We start from the raw sequence: 21,595 nt of genomic DNA on the forward strand, positions 1-21,595 counted from the left end.
GCTGAGTTGACTAATTGATTATAAGTCACTTTCACTAGTTGGCAGCAGAAAAACTTGATGGTTCATCAAGATAGTAACATATTTATTGTTGTAGGCTGAAGTGCAAACCATATGTTGTGTCTAAGCTCTGGTTACTGGTGAATGAACAAAAGGTATACAAACAAAACTTACAAAAAACTTCCAAGAATTAAACCCAAAAGGAAACACTTGGGCTGTTTCCGAAACGGCCTGCTACATACTACTTACTAATGTAGCAGGCATTAGGTATTGCCTACTACATACTGCGTTTGAATTTAGTATGTAGTATGACTGTTCTGTTCGATCTGTCATGCAGCATGCTGAGCCAGACGTCGCTGAATTTCCGGTTTCGGAAAGCGGAAGTAAACAACGGCAAAGCCAATAAATAAAATGCGTATTTAGCATCCATTTATGATTTAAAAAGATAGGAAGTAGTTTATATGTAATTTGATAACTTTCACAGCACCCAAAAACGTATTTCCCCCTGTCAAAAAATACAGAAAAAGAAAAAGCAGAACGAGTGCAGTGCATTGTGGGGAACAGTACGCGAGGCAGACTGCTCCAATGCATGCTGAGATATTTTCCCGAATCAGTAGACATCCGGGGAGTTTTGGCTTACTGCAGATTTTGCTCTTGTTCACATACTACTTACTACATACTGAATGTTGGACAAATCAGTACGTACTGCTAGTATAGTAGGCGATTTCGGAAACAGCCAGGGAAAAAGAAACACACAGAACACGGGAGATACGTACAATGATCCATCACACAGTCCCTCCAGGATTTCGCGGGAGTTTTTTGTGATTGTTGCGGCCCAAATAGCCTGAATTTGCGACAGCTTTTTGAAAAAATTGCGGTGAAAGTTGCAATTTTTTTTTTTGCTTTTTTCCCCCCAATAACATCTCAGGGGCAAGTAAATATGCTAAATGACAGTTATTTTTAGAAAACATTCTTGATGTGGCCACTGACTGTATTTTGATTCTCTTGATTCACAGAAAAATGCCATGAAAGGGCTGTATTGCACATTTACGACGGTCCCTGAATGTACCTCGCAGTGACAGAAGCACTTGACTGGCAGTTCACGGGCAGTTCACGCACTCTGAAGTGAATCTGCATCTTTGATGACTTGGAGTTGATCAAAACTTACTAAAGCTGTCTGATGTTTCACCAAACTGGATTAAATCAAGCTGTAGACGAGGAGCTTTTTACGGTGAGAGCGGCAACAACGTCAAACCTCAAACAGTAAACAGACGTCCCCCGGGTGTGTCTCTGTCACTAACGCACACCGGGGGGTAAAAATCATCAATGAAGATGAGACAGATGCATGGAGGTGAGGAGAGCTGGTTCATAAAGCACACCTGCTGCAGGTAGAGACCAAGCGAACACTGAGCCCCTCAATCTATAAATAACAACGTTGTCATCATCACTTGTCCTGCCTGCTGTCCCCTCTCTTCACCCGTTCTCTGTGCGTGTCTTGTTGTTGAAAAGTGCCGATCAAGTGAGGACTTACGTTTATGTTCCTAGGAAGTGAAAATGATGACAAAACTGATGACGGACAGGGGCTGAGATTAAGGTAATTGGTCAAAGTTGCGGTGATTGTATAAAATTGCAAGGCCGCGAAAAAATCGCGCTGATTGGTTGAATTTGCGTTGATAGTTGCGATCGCGAAATCGCAACTTCCTGGAGGGACTGATCACAGGAAAGGGGGAACAGAGGAACTAAATACACAGGGTAATTGACACAGGTGTGAACACAGGAACCAGGTGTAACTAATTAGGGTAATCAAAAAAGGAGGGAAACACACAAGGGCAGGACGTTAAACTGAACTGGAAACACAGGGATTCAGAACTATAAAATAGAACAGGAAACACAAGACAAGACTAAGAAACACAAGAAAATACAGCAAGAGACATGGATCACTAAACAAACAAGAGAGACAAAGCACCTAATGCAGAAGAAAAACTGTGAGGAACCAAGGTAAGAAACACAAGGAGAAAACTAAACTAAACATCAACTCATGACATTGACTTAGTACATTTGCATGAAAATGAATAAGTTCACTTTTTTTTCTAAGCTGCACCTAAATTGTTATTTCTGTAGAGCCTCCTATGCTTCAATTCTGAGCCCTCGGTCATTGACATTTCCAAAACTAAATGAACTACTGTATTCCAGAATCACAGACAAATGTTAAAGTTTAAAAGCCAAGAAAGTTTCAGGTAAGGAAAAAGAAATCAGCTTTTAAAAAAGTATCATTTTGAGATGAGAAAAGAGTTGCTTGAACATTTCATTTTTTAATAAAAGACTTGCTATTTAAACGTGTAAATGTCATCACCTATCTTCTTCATACTGCATCCTTTCAGTGTTGTTAATGCTGGATCTTACTGTCTTGTGGTCAAGAGGCAGGGCCACTGAGGGGAACAAATATCAGATCATCATGCAATGGTTTCCATTTACATAAACAGAATATAAACTAACTTTTATAAAGGGTTCTGATATGGGCAGTGTTTATGTGCCAACATTAATATTTATGTCAGGGATTGAAGGCCGTGCAGATGTCTGAGATCTAGAAGACAAAATATGAAAACAGTGAGATGGAGCCAGAACGAGGCTTGGCCCCCCTATTTCACATCAGGCACCCTGGACAGGTCGCCAACCCATAAAGAACAGACCATTGAGCTTAATTATGTTCACAGATTAGCTCTATGGATCCAAAATCAACTTCTCCGCTAATTCATGTGTGAAAGAATATGTATCTCAATAAGTGGAATTTGAATATAAAAGCACAATCTGCTGGCAAAAGATAAAGTATTGGTATTAGAAGTGATCAAATTCAGTTCACAGTCCAACAAGTAAAATAAAACATGTTTGAGAAGGCTTTGAAAAGGTTGCATAAAGGAGAAAGACTGTGTGGAGCCAATAAGGTGTAACACTTTGACCGCAGTGCAATGCTGGATCCCATCTGCTGTTACCAAACCACAAGTTAGCCTTAAATGAACTTGTTATGACCACACATAACCTTGTTACAGATGCCTTGCTACCCCAGAGTTGCAACAGTTGTCATGAAGTGGCCATAGCTTCCTCTATCTAACAGTAGTCAGGTTAATGAACATATTGGTTTAGATGTAGATATAAATAAAGTTAACCCTTCTCCAATCAATCTAATGGAATAACAGAAATAGGACCATCTCCTTGTTACTCTATGAGCAGCCGAGCAATGTGCATGAGCAGAGAACTTGTGACAGTGGTGCTCCACGTGGGGAGATGATGAAGTAGGTTGTGGAAATGAGAGGATGACATAAATGTTAGGATGAGTCTAAAAAGGATGGCTTTGGTTTTAAGCAGGGGAATGCCCTTTTGCAAATTTTACTATTTCTACTTACTGTTGTAACAGAGCAGAAAATTGGCAATGATGCGGTCAGACCACCATTGCTCCCCGTTTATAGCCAAGTAGGCAAGATGTTCTCAGTTTTCTGCTTTTGGCATCTTCGGCCCAGCACTGATTACTTAAATCTTTGTTTGAATAACTGAACAACAAAGAAGAGGACAAGCAGGCTGCACATAACACATGAGAGATGTTAAAAGTAACCATGCAGTGAGTGAAAAGGTGGTACAAAAAAAACCCCAAACACAAGCCAGCTCAAGTTTTTACATCTCTGACTGTGCTGTTTCCTGTCATACCTGCTATTCAAGTGGATATGATCAAGATAAAATCTGACTCTCACTAATGCTTGGACAGTCTGGTACAGGATTATGTCTAAAAGGAAGATCTCTTAAGGTTTCATTATATATATGCAAATTAACTAGGGAACAGGAAAAGGCTGCAGGGGGCTACCACATTTTACATTTCCTGTCAATGAAGGCTGTAACACAAAGATAAATTACTAACTTAATTTCAATTTGTCTAAAAAAACTTAACTCTTAACAGAGGCTAACTTGAGGTTTTTTTGGGTCACCTGGCGACAATTGTGATAAAATTGGGCACATCCACCTAGTTGGTTAGATGCTGATGAAAGCCTAGGGCTGAAACGTGTTTGTTTCTTTGCTGTCAGATTTTTAACATTAAAAGTATTTCAACTTAATTGCGAGTGATGACATTTTTCAGTTTCATTATGCAAACGGTTTACAGGGAAGAGGACTAGGCTGCAGAGGGGCTACCGCATTTTACATTTCCTGTCAATGAAGGCTGTTACACAAATAGAAATGACTTATTCAATTTCAATTTGTCTCAAAAAAGCTTAACAGAGGGGAACTTGTCCTGCAAAACAGGCTCATTAAAGCACTGACAATGGATTGCTGTGTTTCTGGAAATCAAAAGTCACCATGAAACACCGAAACACTCAGAGTGGATTCTAGGCCAAGCTAACAGGCGTCAATCTTTCCTAAAACGGCCAAAACTTTATTTTTTTTGTTTAACCCATTGGTTGAAGACTGGGCCCAACTCACAGAGGCTACAATCAACGTCCCAGCATTCACAGGTTCTGTTCCTAACTATGATCCTTTTCTGCATGTGGTCCCCTGTTCTCTACTCCTCATGTTTCTTGTGTCACTTCAGCTTTTCTGTGTAAAAAAGGCAAAATTCCCCCCAAAATTACAAAAATAACTAGCCTAACTTACTGACTACTTAATGCCAAAACGGTCAGTATTCAGTAAGCTGAGCTGCAACAGGAGGAACACTATCAACCTTTACCTCTGATGGTCCTTCATGTTGATGCTGGATGTACACATTATTTTTAACTAAATGATTACATGTCATCACTTTTGCTAGTCGGCACCAGAATTACTGGTCACTTGAGAGAGTTGTTAATGTCAAATGTCTAGCCATGAAGTTTGTGGTGCATGGCTGCCACCAGCATTATGACTTACAGCCATAATACTAAACTATATTTAATAAACTGCCCCATAGCAACTCAAACAGAGCAATGAGTAACCAGCAGAGGCATGTGGACATTAACCTACAAGGAGGGCAGAAGGCTGGTGGTGCTAGCTCTGCTAATGTTAGCCACACTAAAGGACAAACAATTTGACATTGTTGACCTGCAGACTCTGTGATCCTGTCTTTAATCAATGTGACTGTTTCCTGAGTGCTTTTTTTTTACCTTTAGACCGGTCAGTGAGTCTGAATTTAAATTGCTCTTTTATTTGAAACTTTGTTTATTGATTTTCACATAGAAAAACAATCATTTCCAAAATTAGAAGTTGGTACATTTTCCATTTTTCTTTCCAGGAACAAAGAAATACAAAGACAACATATGAAATAGAAAACAACAAATAACCTCCCACCTGACACATACTCCCTCCGGATCAACTAGATAGAACTCCAAAAATTGAGAATATAAGACAAGAAGCAAGTGTATTAAAAATAAATAGATGAAAAGTATAATGTAAACATAGTAAGACACACCATGTCGATGCTCAATCTAAAGATATACAGCAAGCTGAGCTTCATAAGCCTAGACGGATCCTACATTTTTTGAAAGATATGAGCTTTACCACTCAGGCAGGGTCAGCCTAATCTTTTCGAGTTTGAGAAAATAAAGCACACTCTTAATCCAGCTTGAAGGGGTAGGTGGGACAGAAGACTTCCAATTCAACAATATCAACCTTCTGGCCAAGAATTCAAATTCCTCTTAATAAGACTCGGAGATAAGTCGCTTCAGGACATCCTTAGATAGAAAATCAGTTAAATCTTCTCCTTCCTGTCTTGAAACACAAGACAGGAAGGAAATATCCAGGTATATCAGACTGACATACTGTGGGTCAGAGAGGAGGAAAAACTGTTCTATAAGATTGTTTCTGTTCACAGGAGCCCAGTTTGAAGTCAACAAGCATAACATTTGTGTGTGTGCTTTCAATCTCTTCAGTGGTTTTCCTTTTACACGTGTAAGTATTTCACTTTATTTAACAGCTAAAGATTACTCAGTGAGAATCTTCGCTGTGGATAAAACTAAAAATTTACAAATGAATCACATCATCCAAACACCTACTCAATGGCAGCAGCCTGAGACATTTCAAATAACCATATAGGAAGAGATGATCTTGAAGCTGTAGGTCTTATTTACATATGTAGGTGCTAAGGAGGCAGCAGTATTACTGTCAGTCTGTTTTATAACCAGCTACAGTGACTTTATCAGGGTCAGATTGGCAAAGATATTATCTGCCAACGCTGTCTGTCCGCTGAAACAGATGGTCCATCTTGCTTGTGAGTTTTTGTTCTTTGTACTGAAGCCAAACCTAACTCCACTGCAGAACAGGGTTGTGACTCGAGCCATGATTTATCAAACATAAAGCGTCTTGTATAATCACATCTGAAAAACTTGTTACAAGTATCAATTCACAGGAAAAACTCACCTTGTGAAGTGCAGCCCTCCGGCTGTACCACGGGGAGAGTTACACAAATTGACGCTGGAGTATTCTCATGTCAAGAAGAATTCGGGCAATTAGTAGTTACTAGTAGTAATTAGTAGTAGTGAAGTAATCTTTTACAGCAATTTGCATCTTTAAAATAAAAATATATATTAATATGAAAAGATAGATAGATAGATAGATAGATAGATAGATAGATAGGTGGGTAGGTAGGTAGGTAGGTAGGTAGGTAGGTGGGGTGGGTGGGTGGGTAGGTAAGTAGGTTGGTAGGTTGGTAGGTAGGTAGGTTGGTTGGTAAGTATGTAGGTACAAATAGCTAAAGTGCATGCTGCTTCAAGGACGTATCTCACATCTGACCCACCCCAAAGATTAGATTTTTTCATAATCCAGAGTAGAACTGCAGCATTGTACTAAGATTGAGAAGAACCATCTTTAAAATAAAGTAGGTAAGTAAGTAGGTAGGTAGGTAAATAAATTAAAACCATGCAACTAATAGGTTCATAGGGGGCAGTAGTGAATCATTATGCTGGTAGCCACCTGCCAAAAAATGGAGTAAAGACAAAGAAAAAGAAGCAGCAGCAGAAGAAGAAGACTCAGTGACCAGAAGTTTCTGCCTGGGCTAGTGACGCAGATAAAACAACCTTGAACATCATTTGAAGTGGATGATTAATTAATAAGTCAATCAATTTAGTATCAACTCATAATATATGTTACCTTCAGACACTTTATAATGATGACTTGTAAGTCAGTTGCATTTAAAGTTTGTGAAGTATCGTGTCGCTCCACTCTCATCTTTCCTTTCCTTAATTTGAAGCCAAATTCCTATGTATGAAATGATCCTCATTCTGACTGTTGATTATTATAGGTAAAGCATTCTCACAACAGCAGAGTGAACCCATACAAGAGGAGAAGTCCTTTGCAGATTGAATCATTATTTCAGGAATATAAAGAAAATACCACTCAATCATATGTTGCAAGAAGAGTGCATTCACAAAACAGAGATGAATGTGAGGTCGCAGTGGCCTTTACTTTGAACACCTAAATCTAATTCCCTTTGGAAGCTCCTTCCTGAGTGTCCTCCAGGGTTTGTGCCAAAAAATCATTCAGGCATTAGACGGGAATATTGTCCGAAAGTGGTTTTCTAAGAATTGTAACTTAGTGAAAACGAATTTGACTTTTGAATACAAAATGTCATTTTGTTGTTTATCATTTTATAACATGAGACGTTTGCATGAACTTGTGTCTTAGTTGGCGTACAAGTTCTCAAGTAATGGTCTAAACTCTTTGCGAGACATCACAGTGACTTTTTTTTTTTCAAAGTAATCAAATAAGTTCATCCTTGGGTGAAATTGGATGTTTGTGCAACATTGAAGGAACTCCCCCGTTGTTGCTAACACATGGTGCTGCCTACATGGGTTGAATTGAAGTCCAGACAGACTGTAAGTAACCAATGACACCCCATTATAAAAAATTGGTAGTGTGAAAAGGTTACTGCCCTACCACTAGTTGTTATTTATGTGTTTTGGTTCGCCGATTGGTAATAGACCTCAAACTGATCTGATTATTTATGTGATCTCCAATTGGGGTTAAATGGGAATGCAGATCTGTGTTTATACAACCAATAGATTTATTAATGTGCCTGCCTTCCTACAGTCTCAGTACACTGAAGGTCTAATCTGAACCTATCACAGAGACTTTACATTGAAAGCACTCTGACCAGTTAGAGTGCTTTCTGTATGTTAAGTATGTTAAGGTTATTATTACCCAAGACCCACCCACCACAATTGTCTTGTCACAGTCTTGCAGGGCTTGTGCCTTCCAGCTAAACTAAAGTAACCTCCCTACAATGTCTTCATACACTCTCTAAATGATTGCAAAGTATACTTTCTGCATGACTTACATTCTACAAGAGGACATTGAATAAAACCATGGAAGAATGGACTGATGCCAACCAATTAAAGGACACAACATTGCCGCATTACAACCTACTTTCACTTCTCAGCAGGAAGTAGACCTGCGAGTGTGGCCAATACTACTCAAGCAGCAGGATTAACTACACACAGACAAAACCACACGACATTCAGGGCAGCTGTAGGTCCAGGAATTCCAGCTCAGCATCAGTGTGTAAAGCTATAATTGACCCCTAGAGGGTTTAAGATTAGCATTTAAGTACATCCCCCCAAACTGAGACCAATATTAGTCGCCAATTTAGTGTGAAACCGAAGCAGTGCTGGCTACATCCAACTGTTTTACCTCTTACCTCCCTTCCCTGAGGCAGGTTAGTGAGACGTTATGAGTGCGACTGTTGGTTATTTAAATTCCTGGAATAGTTTTTAAAACCTGGTTTAGACAGGTAAGGGATTAATACCTTGTGTTGCTACAGCCTGCTATGTGTTAGTGAATTTTAAATCAAAAGCAACTGGATTACAGTGTTGGCAACAATTAAAGCAACATCAATGATTTCATACCTGTTTTCGTGTATACCTATTATCTGATTCCAAGCTGTTACGACTACATTATCAACAACGCTCAATGCTGTTTTTGTGAGTTTTATTTTGGTGTCGTCTTTTTTTAGGGTGGGGGCTTTCTTCCTTTTAAGATGTCTCAGGACTGACAGCAACTGTAGGGCGTAGAGAGAAGCAGGAAGTACAGCAAACAGTTGAAACAACAACAATCGCTGAAATGAAGTCTGTAGCCTCTATACATGGGGAGCACGCTTTCCCTAGCCAACTTTGGCGTATATTTCCTTCGTATGAAATCATCCTCATTCAGACTGTTCATTTCATGAGATATGAACTGTCAATTTTGGATCTTTTTAGGTTTTACTTTACAAAAGCTGTTTGTATTGGAGATTGTGGCTTCTCCCGTGCTTGTAAGCGTGTGTTTATGATGACTTCTGGGACACCTCATCCACCCAGGAGCTCCGGTCAGAGAGTAACGTAGATACACAGCATTACAGCAACGATGAATAGCTCATTCGTTTTGTTAGTATGAAAGATGATGATGACAAAGGGGTTGTTATATGTTGTGATGTGATGGTATTCTGTAAACGGTTAACAGACAGAATAAAATATTAATGACGTGACCGACCAGACGTTACATATCATGTAATGGACAGTTAGCGTTACCATTAGCGTTAGCTTTAGCGTTAGTGATACACGTCAATCAACTCGTAACACTAGTATCACATAAACAAGGAACATTTATAACAGATAAACAATCATTTAATCATGTTCATAGTGAGTCTGACTTACTTCCTCACAACTGCATCACATATTTAAAACTTAATGGCTGGTCGGCGCTCAACTTCAGCTTTATTCGTTCATTTCAACATCAGGACCCCTAGCTGCCCGCAGAAGTGCCTGAACACAATAACATTAACATTAAAAACCCTGGGCTGCCCATATAGGTGCCTAAACGAAAATACTACAATAAACCCAAAAAAACATAGGAAATTTATAACAGTTTGTGTTAAACTAGTCTTGGTCTCTGGTGTGTTTTTAAGAGCTTTCATAACCTCAGCTGCCCTCTAGTTGTCATGAGGGAGTTTCACCTGGAACAGTTACCTGGCTGCACTGAACTCTCCATTTGTCTCTATTGTCACCTACATTAGGGGTACCAAGTTGGAACTGGTTCTTTGTAGGGATGGGCATTTCAAGCCAAAATACTATACAATAATCACTGGCATCTATTCGGCGATCATTTGTAATAATCAAGCGGGATGAGGTGCTGCTTGTAGCGGGCACTTGCAGCTGGCACTTGCAGCATCTGTCTCAACCTTTATGCAGGTGTTTTCTGTGACATAGCAGCATGGCGAGCATTTTTACATTTTACAGCCATGCTAAGTCTCTGCAATTATCTCAGTTTCTGAATTTTATGCAACTACATATGCATTTCCAGTGACTGTTGCTAGTGTTTTTGACATCTCTCACTATCTCTCACTAATGCAGTTAGTATTCTTCTTCTTCTGTTATTTAATACGGTTAGAAAACAGCTTTAAGGCGCTTTATAGCCATCGTCTGGCGGGAATACCGTTTTGTAACCAGGCACTGGTGAAAACGATGAAATTGGTACTATCAAAATGAAATGATATTCACATCAACTCTTTGATTTTAAATGAGTGAACGAATATTTGTGCGTTTGTGGTGGCTGTATTTTATGCTATGTTTGTGATTTGTGCTGTTTTTGATCTGTACAGCACTTTGGTCAACCCCGGTTGTTTTAAACGTGCTCTATAAATAAAGTTTGAGTTGAGTTGAGTTGAATTTGAGCATTCCGAAAGCATGTCCCACCCCTATTTATTGGTATCCAATGCTAACCTAGATATTACTTTGCATCAGTAGTCATATGGACCCACAAGCTTTTGCAGCTTTACAGACATTTTATTCTGACGTCTCTTGATGACAGGATTTATTTTCATTTATTTCACATGACTTGCTTGTCACATATGACACTTGTCATGTGCAGTTTAAATTTGAATATCCTGAGAATGGAAATAAAATGCCAGGTTTAAGTATGAAAAAAAGTTGTGTGACTGTAATGTTAAACATGATTACAACAGTGCTGTGACTAGATCTAATCTCAATTTACAGGCAGTCTGTACACCTGTCTTCGGATGAGCATGCTTAGTCGACTTAACCATTTAACATCATCACACTCTCTAGTCATCACCTGAATTACTAGTTGGTAAAACAAGTCATAAATATTTTGAGATAGCTGAGCATTGGCTAAATGTGTACGACATCCACAGATGCTTCCTATAAAGAATATATTTGTAAATTTTTCTCTTATTTTCCAGACATTTCACCATTCCCCTACTTTGTTCCACAATCCACAATGTCTGCCAGAGCCACACCACATAAGAGTTCCAAACTATTGACCCGGGGGTGAGTTTGAAAGTATACCATGGATACAATAAGGAAATTCACTTACTCCCTGAATGGGAAGTTGTCTGTTTTTCTGAACCTGAAAAACAAGATGCAACACATATTTTTAGGAGGCAAACTGAGCTGGGATTGTTTGCAGACTGATTGGTTCTGTCTTGCTTGAATTACAACTTCTTCAAAACAGAATTTGGATTAGACTCAGAGTGGACTTTTGAAGGGCAGATTTTGTTATTCTGTGTATTACCTCGCATAATCCAGTGTTGTGTCGAACCAATTACATTTTCAAGAAATCCTGACTTTGTTGATTTGATTTCAAGTCACCGAGCAACAGTACAGAAGTTTATTGTAATAAAAGTTCAGCCTTACATTTGATTTTCTGGAGTCAACATCAATATCCATTTTCCATTATCTCTTTGTTGGTCATATTTATGTGCCGGAAAACTTCAGAGCCATATTACAACCTCCGTTAGAAATAATGTCTCCTTTGTGCATGGCTGTGTTTTCAAGTAGAAACTTCTGAGAGAAGCTGTCTCTGGTGTGATAGGATGTTTTTTGAGTATCATTTCCCACACCACAGGAAATCTCCTTTAAATGTAGAGTGGAATTAAGCAGATACCCAATAATAATCCACATTTAAAGAGGTCGCTCAAACTCTGATTCATCTTGATTTTCAACCCCTTTAACGACTTCCACTGCAAAGCCCTGAAGAGAGGCCCGGATGTTGTCTGGCTCTAAGTGTCCTCTGCCCAATGCCCCTAACACAAAACAGAGTCAATTCACTAAAACAACACCCCAAATGGTTTTAAGTGGAACATGTGAATGAATAAACTCAAGTCAAAACCAGAACACATTTTGTGGTGATAAAAGTAACTTTCAGACATGTTTACTGTCACAGACAGAAGGAAGACAAGAACATACTTAGTGACCATTATACTGCAAATGGATGATCGAAGGCAGAGAACCATGACAGCTTAAATAAATATATCCAGTGTTCAACACATGAGGTTGGAGCCCAAATGCTGTTGTTACTGTGTCTTATTTGCCCGTCTCTTGAAGCTTCATAAAATGGAGAGTTAGTTCTATCCACTTGAACAATTACTTGCATCCCGCAGGATTGGGGAGTAGCTGTCCATCTTTCTCCTGAGTGAGTGAAACTTTTACTGTCAGTGGCAAGTAACAGGGGTTCTCCAGTTTTACCTCAGTGTTGTGAATTGTAATCAGTTGACAAAGAGGATGCCAAAATCAATTTAGAAATGTGCACAGATGTGAAATAGCTAAGCTTTGTCATATCTGTCAGTTAGAGCAGATGTTCTCAACCTACAGTCAGCACCCCCAATAATAATATCACTGGAGTTCTCAACCCCGCTGTGTACAAGACTTTTGTACACTGAGAAACTTTATCCACTTATCTCCTCAGGTGTTTTGTTTTTTAAGTTATATTTTGGGGCTTTTTCACCTTTATTGACAGGACAGCTGAAGAGAGACAGGAAAAGTGGGGTTTAGAGACTTGGGGAAGACATGCAGTATATGGTCAACTGGCCGAGAGTCGAACCAGTAACCTCTGCGACGAGGACTATAGCCTCTAAACGTGGGGCGCTTAGACCTCTAAGCCACCAGCGCCCCTCCTCAGGTGTTTTAAGAGCTGTACTGTCATAATGGTAAAAACAGAAGTGGACCCACTTGCATACAAATTAAAGGTGACATATCATGCAAAATGGACTTTTTAATGGTTCTTTACCTGAAATATGTGTCCCTGGCATGTCTACAAACCCCCCGAGAATGAAAAAAATCCATTCTGCCCCTGTTTTGATTTCTACACCTTTCTGTAAATGTGTGTGAAACGAGCCGTTTCAGACTTCCGTGTTTTTGTTACGTAACAACAATATCAGGTCTGTCACGGAGTCAGAGCTCGGAGCTTGTTCAGCCCATAGACTGTATAAAATAATACTGAATCCCTCCCCCGTTTTTCATTACCTGCACAAATGTGTGCTAACAAGGAGCTTAGGAGGGAGGCATGCTAGTTGTAGGCTGTCTTAATAAACACAAAGGTCGGTTTTACTCCCCACGTCTGCAGATTTGAAGATCTAGTGGATGATTTTTATTTATCATGGATAAGTGCTAGCGCTAGTTAGCATAGCCACATAGCTACATGTTGTAGCTGTAGCACACAAGAAACACTAAATCTGTGACCAATCCTTCAGAAAAGGCCCCGCTGCCTTTCTGGCAGAGGTCGGTTTTACTCCCCACGTCTGCAGATTTGAAGATCTAGTGGATGATTTTTATTTGTCATGGATAAGTGCTAGCGCTAATTAGCATAGCCACATAGCTACATGTTCATAGATGTGGCTGTAGCTGTGTACCAAGACACACGTCTACATACTGACAAATAAAACAACAAGAAACACAGAATCTGTGACCAATCCTTCAGAAAGGTCCTGCTACAGGCGCCTCTCTGTCAGGATCAGATTCAGAGGGTTGAAGTACGTGATCTCTGAGCAGCCGTGTATATTCAGCCAACATGTAAACATTAGATCAACGTGCTGGACAGCCGATGCACATCCACTTCCTGAGGTGGCGTGGTCAGTGGGAAAACAGAGTGTTCTGAGGAGGACTGAAGAAGAGGGGTTTTCAGGCAGACCAAAATCTGATTTCAAAGTGTTTTTTTGAGCATAAACTTTAAAGACATGTTTTGGGGACCTCTTAGACCAATATATATTGATGAAAAAAGCGTGATATGTCACCTTTAAGATTTGATAACAAAAGAACAAAAAGTAGAAATAAAAACGACTAAAATGTCCTAGAAACGAAGTCCAACAGAAAACTCAGGGAACACACAAGTAGACAAGGAAGTATTACACTGTGAGCCCAGAAGACGGACAATGAACTGACCCAGAAGGGAGGGAACATGGACTAAATACTGACAGGGCAATCAGATGTAGGTGAGACAATGAGACACAGGTGAGAGTGATGAGGGTACAATCAAACTGGAAGACTTCTAATAACACGTGAAGAGCAATAAACAAATCTGAACCAAAGCAACTCATGACATTTTCATTGCCTGAAATGAAAATGAAAGAACATGACAACAGGAAGAGTTCTGTACGAATACTTCATTGGACACAACTCAGTTTTTGGCTGCAGGTGATTGAATTAAAGTGCAATTGTGGCACAAGAAGGATGTTAAGGGAAGGGAGAGCTACTATATATTACAACATAAATCACACTACAGGCTAAGAATTGAAATCAGCTTTGGTTTTCTTCTTGGCCATTAAAATGCGACTGTTTCTTTTCATACACTTCAACTTGTATTACTTTTGACACAGTGCAGAGTCAGTCTGGCAGATTAATTCAGTTTCAAAGTTTGAGTTTGTACCAAATTACATCTGCTTTCGTTTATTCAAGGGACTCCGAGGATGTTAAAAAATTTATATTACCACGGCTTACAGTGCACACATGTTCTCTTATGCACAACAATAAACATCAAAAAAGCAAACCTGTACTGACCTCCCATATGGCAAAGTATTCCATGCACTCAGAGCTACAGGACAAGATTTACAGATCAGATATAACTTATATTTTGTCATATTCATTGCTTCGATGTTGTCTTTATTTCCCCACTTGTCCTTTATGAATTCAGTCTTAAATCTGCCCTTTTAGCTTCCCTGCATGAGCCAACCTCTATATCTGATCACACACCTCCTGGCATCTAAAAGCACACACTGATGAATATCTGAACTCGCTGGAAATGTTATAATTGACACCCTGTGTATAAACCAAACTTTGTTTTGACCTTTATTGTTGGTTATGATACTATAGCTTCCAAGGTTGCTCAGTGTATTGGTTCCCTCTCTTCTGCTGTCCAGAAATCTTGGAGTTATATTCGATCAGTCCATGTATTTTGATCACCACATAAATCAGTTGTCCCGGTCATGCTTCATTTACGAAACATTGCCAAACTTAGGTCTGTTGTGTCACATCCTGAACTGGAAATGATCATTCATGCTTTCGTTTCATCCCGACTGCACTATTGTAATTCACCTTTCACCTGCCTCAGTAAGTCGTCCCTCCATCGTCTTCAATAAGTCCAGAACGCTGCTGCAAGGCTGTTGACCAAGTCCAGCCGGACAACCCACATCACTCCGATTCTACCTTCCCTACATTGGCTTCCAGTTAAATTTAGGATTCATTTTAAAGTTCTCGTTTTTGTGTACAGAGCTCTGCAAGGTCAGGCTCCTGAATACATCGCAGACCTGCTCCACCCCTACCTCACCAGTAGGTCACTCATGTCTTCTGACCAGGGCTTGCTGGTTGTCCCTCGAGCTCGTCTAAGAACAAAAGGTGACCGTGCTTTTGAAGTTGTGACACCAACATTGTGGAACGCTCTTCCTGTGAAGACACATTTATTTAAACAGGCCTTCGACTCACTGTGTTCAGACTAATGCTTTATTTATGCTATGGTCTGTTTCTTTTAATGTGTTGGATATTTTCCTGTGAAGCACTTTTTGATTTTATTCTGTGAAAGGTGCTATACTAAATAAAATGTACTTACTTACTTGCTTACTTTGCTAAATGTGTTGTCTGGATCTGAAGGGATCATACTCCCTTCAAGGTATATTCATCTACTAAAATCACGCTTTGTTTAAGCAATCATAGCACTTGATGATGAATGATTCAAAGAATGGCTGCACACTAAACAGTGCAAGGACTTATTTTTGAAGCAAAGATATAGTTCTTTTTTAATCAATCAATCAATCAATCAATCAATCAATCAATCAATCAATCAATCAATCAATCAATCAATCAATCAATCAATCAATCAATCAATCAATCAGACTTTATTTATAAAGCGCTTTTCATACAATGACATTGTTACACAAAGCGTGTACATAAAAACAACTTAAGATACAATAAATTAAGAAAAAGATCCCACCCCAGCCCCGACCCCAAACCCACCCCACCCCACAATCCTAAGGTTAAGAACACAATATGCAACAAAAGTAATAAAAACAATAAAAAATAAAATAAAAAATGAGTTGGTGAACGAACTGAAGAAAAGCTCTCATGATATCTTAATGAGGAAACACTGGAGGTAAAATGAGATGTTAAAACTCCACACAGGAAATTATAATCACCAAAATTGCATTAATATTTGACAGTTTGTGACAAACATGACACAAACCAGAAATATATATGCAGACAAGAGGAAAAAAAAAGAAATAGATAAATAAATAAATTTATTAAAATCACCAAAATAAAATACATTTCTAAGATAATAAAACACTAAAATATTAATCCATTAAAAGAACATAAGATGCTATACTTAAAATAAATAAATACATAAATAAATAAAGTAGAATAAAAGTGAATACATTTGAAATAGATAATAAATAAAAAATATAAAAATAAAAAAATAAGACTATTAAGAATGAAAATAAAACTGGGTTAAAAGCGAGACTAAAAAGGTAGGTCTTGAGTTTGCTTTTAAACATGTTGATGCTCTGTGCAGCCCTCAGATCTTCAGGTAGGGTGTTCCACAGGCGTGGGCCATGATAATAAAAAGCTGCCTCACCTTGAGTCTTAGTTCTTACGTTTGGTACAATTAAAAGTCCACTACCTGAAGACCTGAGGGCTCTCACTGGCTCATATGATAAAAGCAAATCTGATAAATAAGAAGGAGCAAGACCATTAAGAGATTTAAAAACCAATAAATTAATCTTAAAATCTCTTCTTAAAAATACTGGAAGCCAATGTCAAATGATTTGCATTTAAGAGGAGATAAACTAAAAGCTTCACAAAAGGCTCCTCAAATTTTTCAAACGCATCTGTAATGTTGAAAATTATATGATTTGAGCCTTGCATAGTGGCATGGACAAAATGGGCCCATAGAAACTCCTCCTCATGATGTATGAGATGTACAAACTTTCCATGAGAAGGCTCGTACAAGGTTTCCCAAAGATTTGATGGAAAAAAAGCAATATCACAACCTGAACCATGCGTAACATTCACAGGAAAGAAAGTTGGACATTTTGAATTCATTTTTAAATGTTCACAATTTGTTAATGTAACATTTTTAGGCATGCACAATATGTATTATTATTTTGCATGTTTACTTACCTGCCCAGATTGCTGATACAGACATTTTTTCACACTTCAGTATTTCAAAAAGAAGTGAATGATGCACAGTTTGCAGGGTAATAAAGCCTACGATGTGGTTAGCAAAATGTAATGGATGTATATATTTTAAAATGATCAGATGAGATCACTATTGTGCAGACAAAAACACAAACAGCTCTTACTGTTCAACTGTTGTGAAGTGTGTGTCTCACGGCCCAGAGCTTTTAACACCACACTCCTCCATGCTTTGTCTTCTAAGTGCCACGTACCAAGTCCATATGTCGAAGGTGAACTTTACAGTGTGTGTGTGGAAACCACATTAAACGGGGCAGGCAGGGATACGTCTGTGGTCCGTTAGGAGCAAAAACCAGGGTTAAAAATGGGCTATTAGACGGCAAAATCCTTGTGCTTTTACCACAAAGAAAGATTGATCATCAAGTGCAATAGATTCAGCTATTGTGTGATTAATTGCTTCAGCATTTGGACTGTCTCAAACTGTCTGCAGTTTTAAATAGGCTTGAGTGCACTCATCTTTTTCTGCCATAATGCCATACTTATTAGCTGTTTTTATGGGATAACATTTGATTACTAGAGTATTGAATGAAAACAAACGTTTCCTTATTTGGAAATGATTGGAGAAGGTGACGATGTGCAATTAATTTGTCCTCTATGTCTGATGAACTTCATGTATGATTGTGAAATGTAATATTGTGGCATGAAATACCATATATGGCAACCTCTAAACATCACAAAGAAAATTAGGAATGCTATTTTATTATTATCTTCATTATTATTTTTTGTATTTATTTATTTATTTTATTATTATTACTATTGTGTTTTTTGTTTTTTTTCTATTTTCTTTTTGTTGGTTTTGTAAAACTTATATATAATTTTTCAACTTGTGCTGAACAGAGAAATACTGAAAAAAAAAACCCGCAATAAAAAGTTGAATGACAAAAAAACAAATGTTTCCCAAAATCGTCCGTTAATTTACGCTGCAACACAAATGTACCATAAAGGCTTGAATATAGGACAGTCCTATGATGAGACAACTCCTGATTCCTGTTTTCAAGACTTATTTTTAAAAAACACTTTTTGAGAACTAAATCTTAGTAATGCGAAAAACAACATATTGAATTTCTTTTAAAATTAAATGATCTCATTTAAATCAAACAGAATGTATAATAATAATAGTAATAGTAATAGTAATAGTAGTAGTAGTACTACTACTACTACTTCTACTACTACTACTACTACTACTACTAATAATAATAGTAATAATAATTATAATAATAATAATAATTATTATTATTATTATTATTATTATTATTGTTGTTGTTGTTGTTGTTATTATTTTGTTTGTCTGTTTCCCCTGTCCTACTTTCACAATCAACTTTCCTCTCCCTCTATCTCCCCCCTCTTTTCAAAGCTCACTTTTTTTTATACCAATAACAATCAGACATTAACAATAAGCATCAACATAAAATGATGAAAGAGTAAACATTAGGATAAAGGATAAATAAATAAATGAATAAATAATAATATCAACAATCATTTATTCCTTATACCCCTTTTAACTTAAGAATTCACTCATGTAACCCCCCCCCCCACACACACACCTGACCTTTTTTATTTGTTTATTTATTTACTTATTTTATTTCATTTCATATATATATATATATAAAATATATATATTTTCCCCTAATATAACTATCCATATATATATATATATATATATATATATATATATATATATATGTATATATAATTGTTTCTTTCTTTTTGATTTGTTGTTACCCCCCCCCCCCACCCCATAGAAATTAGATAACCTGCACACACATTTACCTTTTTTATTTCTTTATCAATTTACTTATTTTATTTTTATTTTTTATTTTTTTCCCTAATATTACTATTAATATTCATATATATGTATATATAATTGTTTATTTCTTTTTGATTTGTTGTTAATCCCCCATAGAAATGAGATAACCTGCACACACATTTACCTTTTTTATTTGTTTATTTATTTACTTATTTTATATATATATATATATTTTACCCCTAATATTACTTTTCATATATATATGTTTATATAATTCTTTCTTTCTTTTTGATTTGTTGTTAACCTCTCCATAGAAATGAGATAACCAGCACACACATTTTAAGATGAACTTTTTGTGCTCACCATCTTCGCACATCACATTCTGTGTCATCATATGTCTTGGCTGTTTTACAGTTGTTTAATGTCTATCCTCTGCTCACAGAGTGTAGTGGTAAGTTAACGCCAGCCTCAGTCATAAAGAGAAGACTTGCCTTACAGACAAGTGGTGACGTTTAATTAATAATCCCTGAACATGAGACGGTCACACTCTCTCCAGATGTATTTTCAGGAAAAAATCATTTTATTTTATTTGTTTCTATATAGTGGTGATCCATAAATGTCAAAATGTCACCTTTGACATAATACCAAAGCTTAGAAAATCTGCTCTTGATGTACAACAACATAAAGTAGAATTACTGCTGCTCTAGCCTCTGGTCTATCTGAAGTACCACGTGTCTCCTTTTGTGTGCTGTCCGTAAAAAATACAGAGATATCTGAAACATGTTTTTTATTGATACTTTGGGTTTTTAAGAATCTGGATATAAGTTAGTGTGTGTCAAAGTTTCAGAATTTCTTATATTCAGTAAATGGTTCCACTTATATCTTTGTGTCCTTCCTCCATACCCTGAGGGTTTTTCTGCGGGGATGAGTCAGGATTTAAGCACCTGACACTTTTAAAGCAACAGGAACTTCTACATATTTAAAAGACCACAAGCATGTAGTATATTCTCATTCATCAGTCAGTGCTGCTACGGCTCAGAGAGCAGCTGAAGGGTGAAGACTACTTAAGCTGCCAGCATCCCAGCAATTGTTTTACATAAACCGTAACAGATGTAGTGTCCTTAGGTGAGTTTTAACTGTGTCATTTATGTAGGTGAGGCTGACGGGCACTGCACTTTGAGGAACACAGTGTAAGCTGGTGATGTTTTTGGGCATCTTTCCATAAGGTGAGCATCCATTCCTCTGCTGGAATAGTAACATTGATTCCCATTTTACTCTTAATTTTTACTTAACAACACAACAATGGCCACAGTACAACAATAATTAGTTTTCATTTTAAAAATGTAGGATGTCAGTTAGTGCATCTTCTTTTACCTCATCTACTTTGTCTTTATACCTTTGCTGTGTTTTTGGACGTTTCTTGCTTTATCTTGGATTCCTTGATTTTCTGCCAGCAATAAATCCCAAATGTGGGTCAAATTCATGACAGTAAGAAATCTAACATGTAAGCTAACATTTTCAGACAACAACAATGTGACCTTTGACACAGAGTCAAGACTGAGCATTACATGTAAGCCCATTTACCATGGACCTACATTCTGGAAATTTTCCCTTCAGGCGTAGTGAAAACTTGCCAGTTTTGAAACAGACAGAAGTTATTATCAGTGGCATTCTCACACTGTTGGAGGTGCTGGGGCAACAACAACAAAAACCCTGGTACTCACAGTTTAGGGTGAATTTAAATGTATTGATGCAGCAGTAATAAAAGGGGGTTCCTTCCCCAAGGAAATTCTTAAAATCTAACTCTTAATTCCTGCATTCTGGTGAATATTTATGTGACCAATTGAGGGGGAAATTTGATCATAGAAAAAGGAAAACACAAAACTACTTTTGTATCTCTATATTTGGATTACATTACATAATTAACATAACATAATTAAATACAAGGGCATCCAGAGGCCAGTTTTTTTGCGTTTCATACATTTTCAGGGCCATCCAGGGGACACTATTTTGCGTTTTTTTACATTCTTGGGCCATCCAGAGGGCACTGTTTTAACGTTTTGTACATTTAAGGGGTGTCTAGAGGGCACTGTTTTAATGTTTTGTACATTTAAGGGGTGTCCAGAGAGCACTTTCTTGTGTTATTATACATCCGAGGGGCATCCAGAGGGCACTTTTTTATGTTTTACACATTTTCAAGGCAGTCAGAGGGCACTTTTTCATGTGTTTTCCATGGGAAAGGCACCTGAGAAAGGCGATGTTTAAAGTTTTATCTACTACAGTGGAATCCAAGAGGGCACTTTAGCGTGTTTCTTTGCCTTTTAAATGATCTTCAAAAGCAAACAAGACCATCAACACCAAGATTGATGAGTTCTAAGCAGGTTTTTTTTTT

The 21,595-nt window shown here is 37.7% G+C and overlaps 1 long non-coding RNA gene across 1 annotated transcript in view; it reads left to right on the forward strand.

Moving 5' to 3' along the window:
* Positions 1-1,867: 1,867 nt before the first annotated feature.
* The window catches only part of LOC117814791, a 39,760-nt gene continuing 20,032 nt past the window's right edge, over positions 1,868-21,595 (forward strand). Inside the window, exons 1-2 of the long non-coding RNA XR_004631628.1 lie at positions 1,868-1,995; positions 11,180-11,267. This is a non-coding gene — a long non-coding RNA (uncharacterized LOC117814791). The remainder of the gene's footprint in view (positions 1,996-11,179; positions 11,268-21,595) is intronic.

This window comes from Notolabrus celidotus, chromosome 6 (assembly GCF_009762535.1).
Source record: "Notolabrus celidotus isolate fNotCel1 chromosome 6, fNotCel1.pri, whole genome shotgun sequence".
Classification (NCBI taxonomy): Eukaryota; Metazoa; Chordata; class Actinopteri; order Labriformes; family Labridae; genus Notolabrus; species Notolabrus celidotus.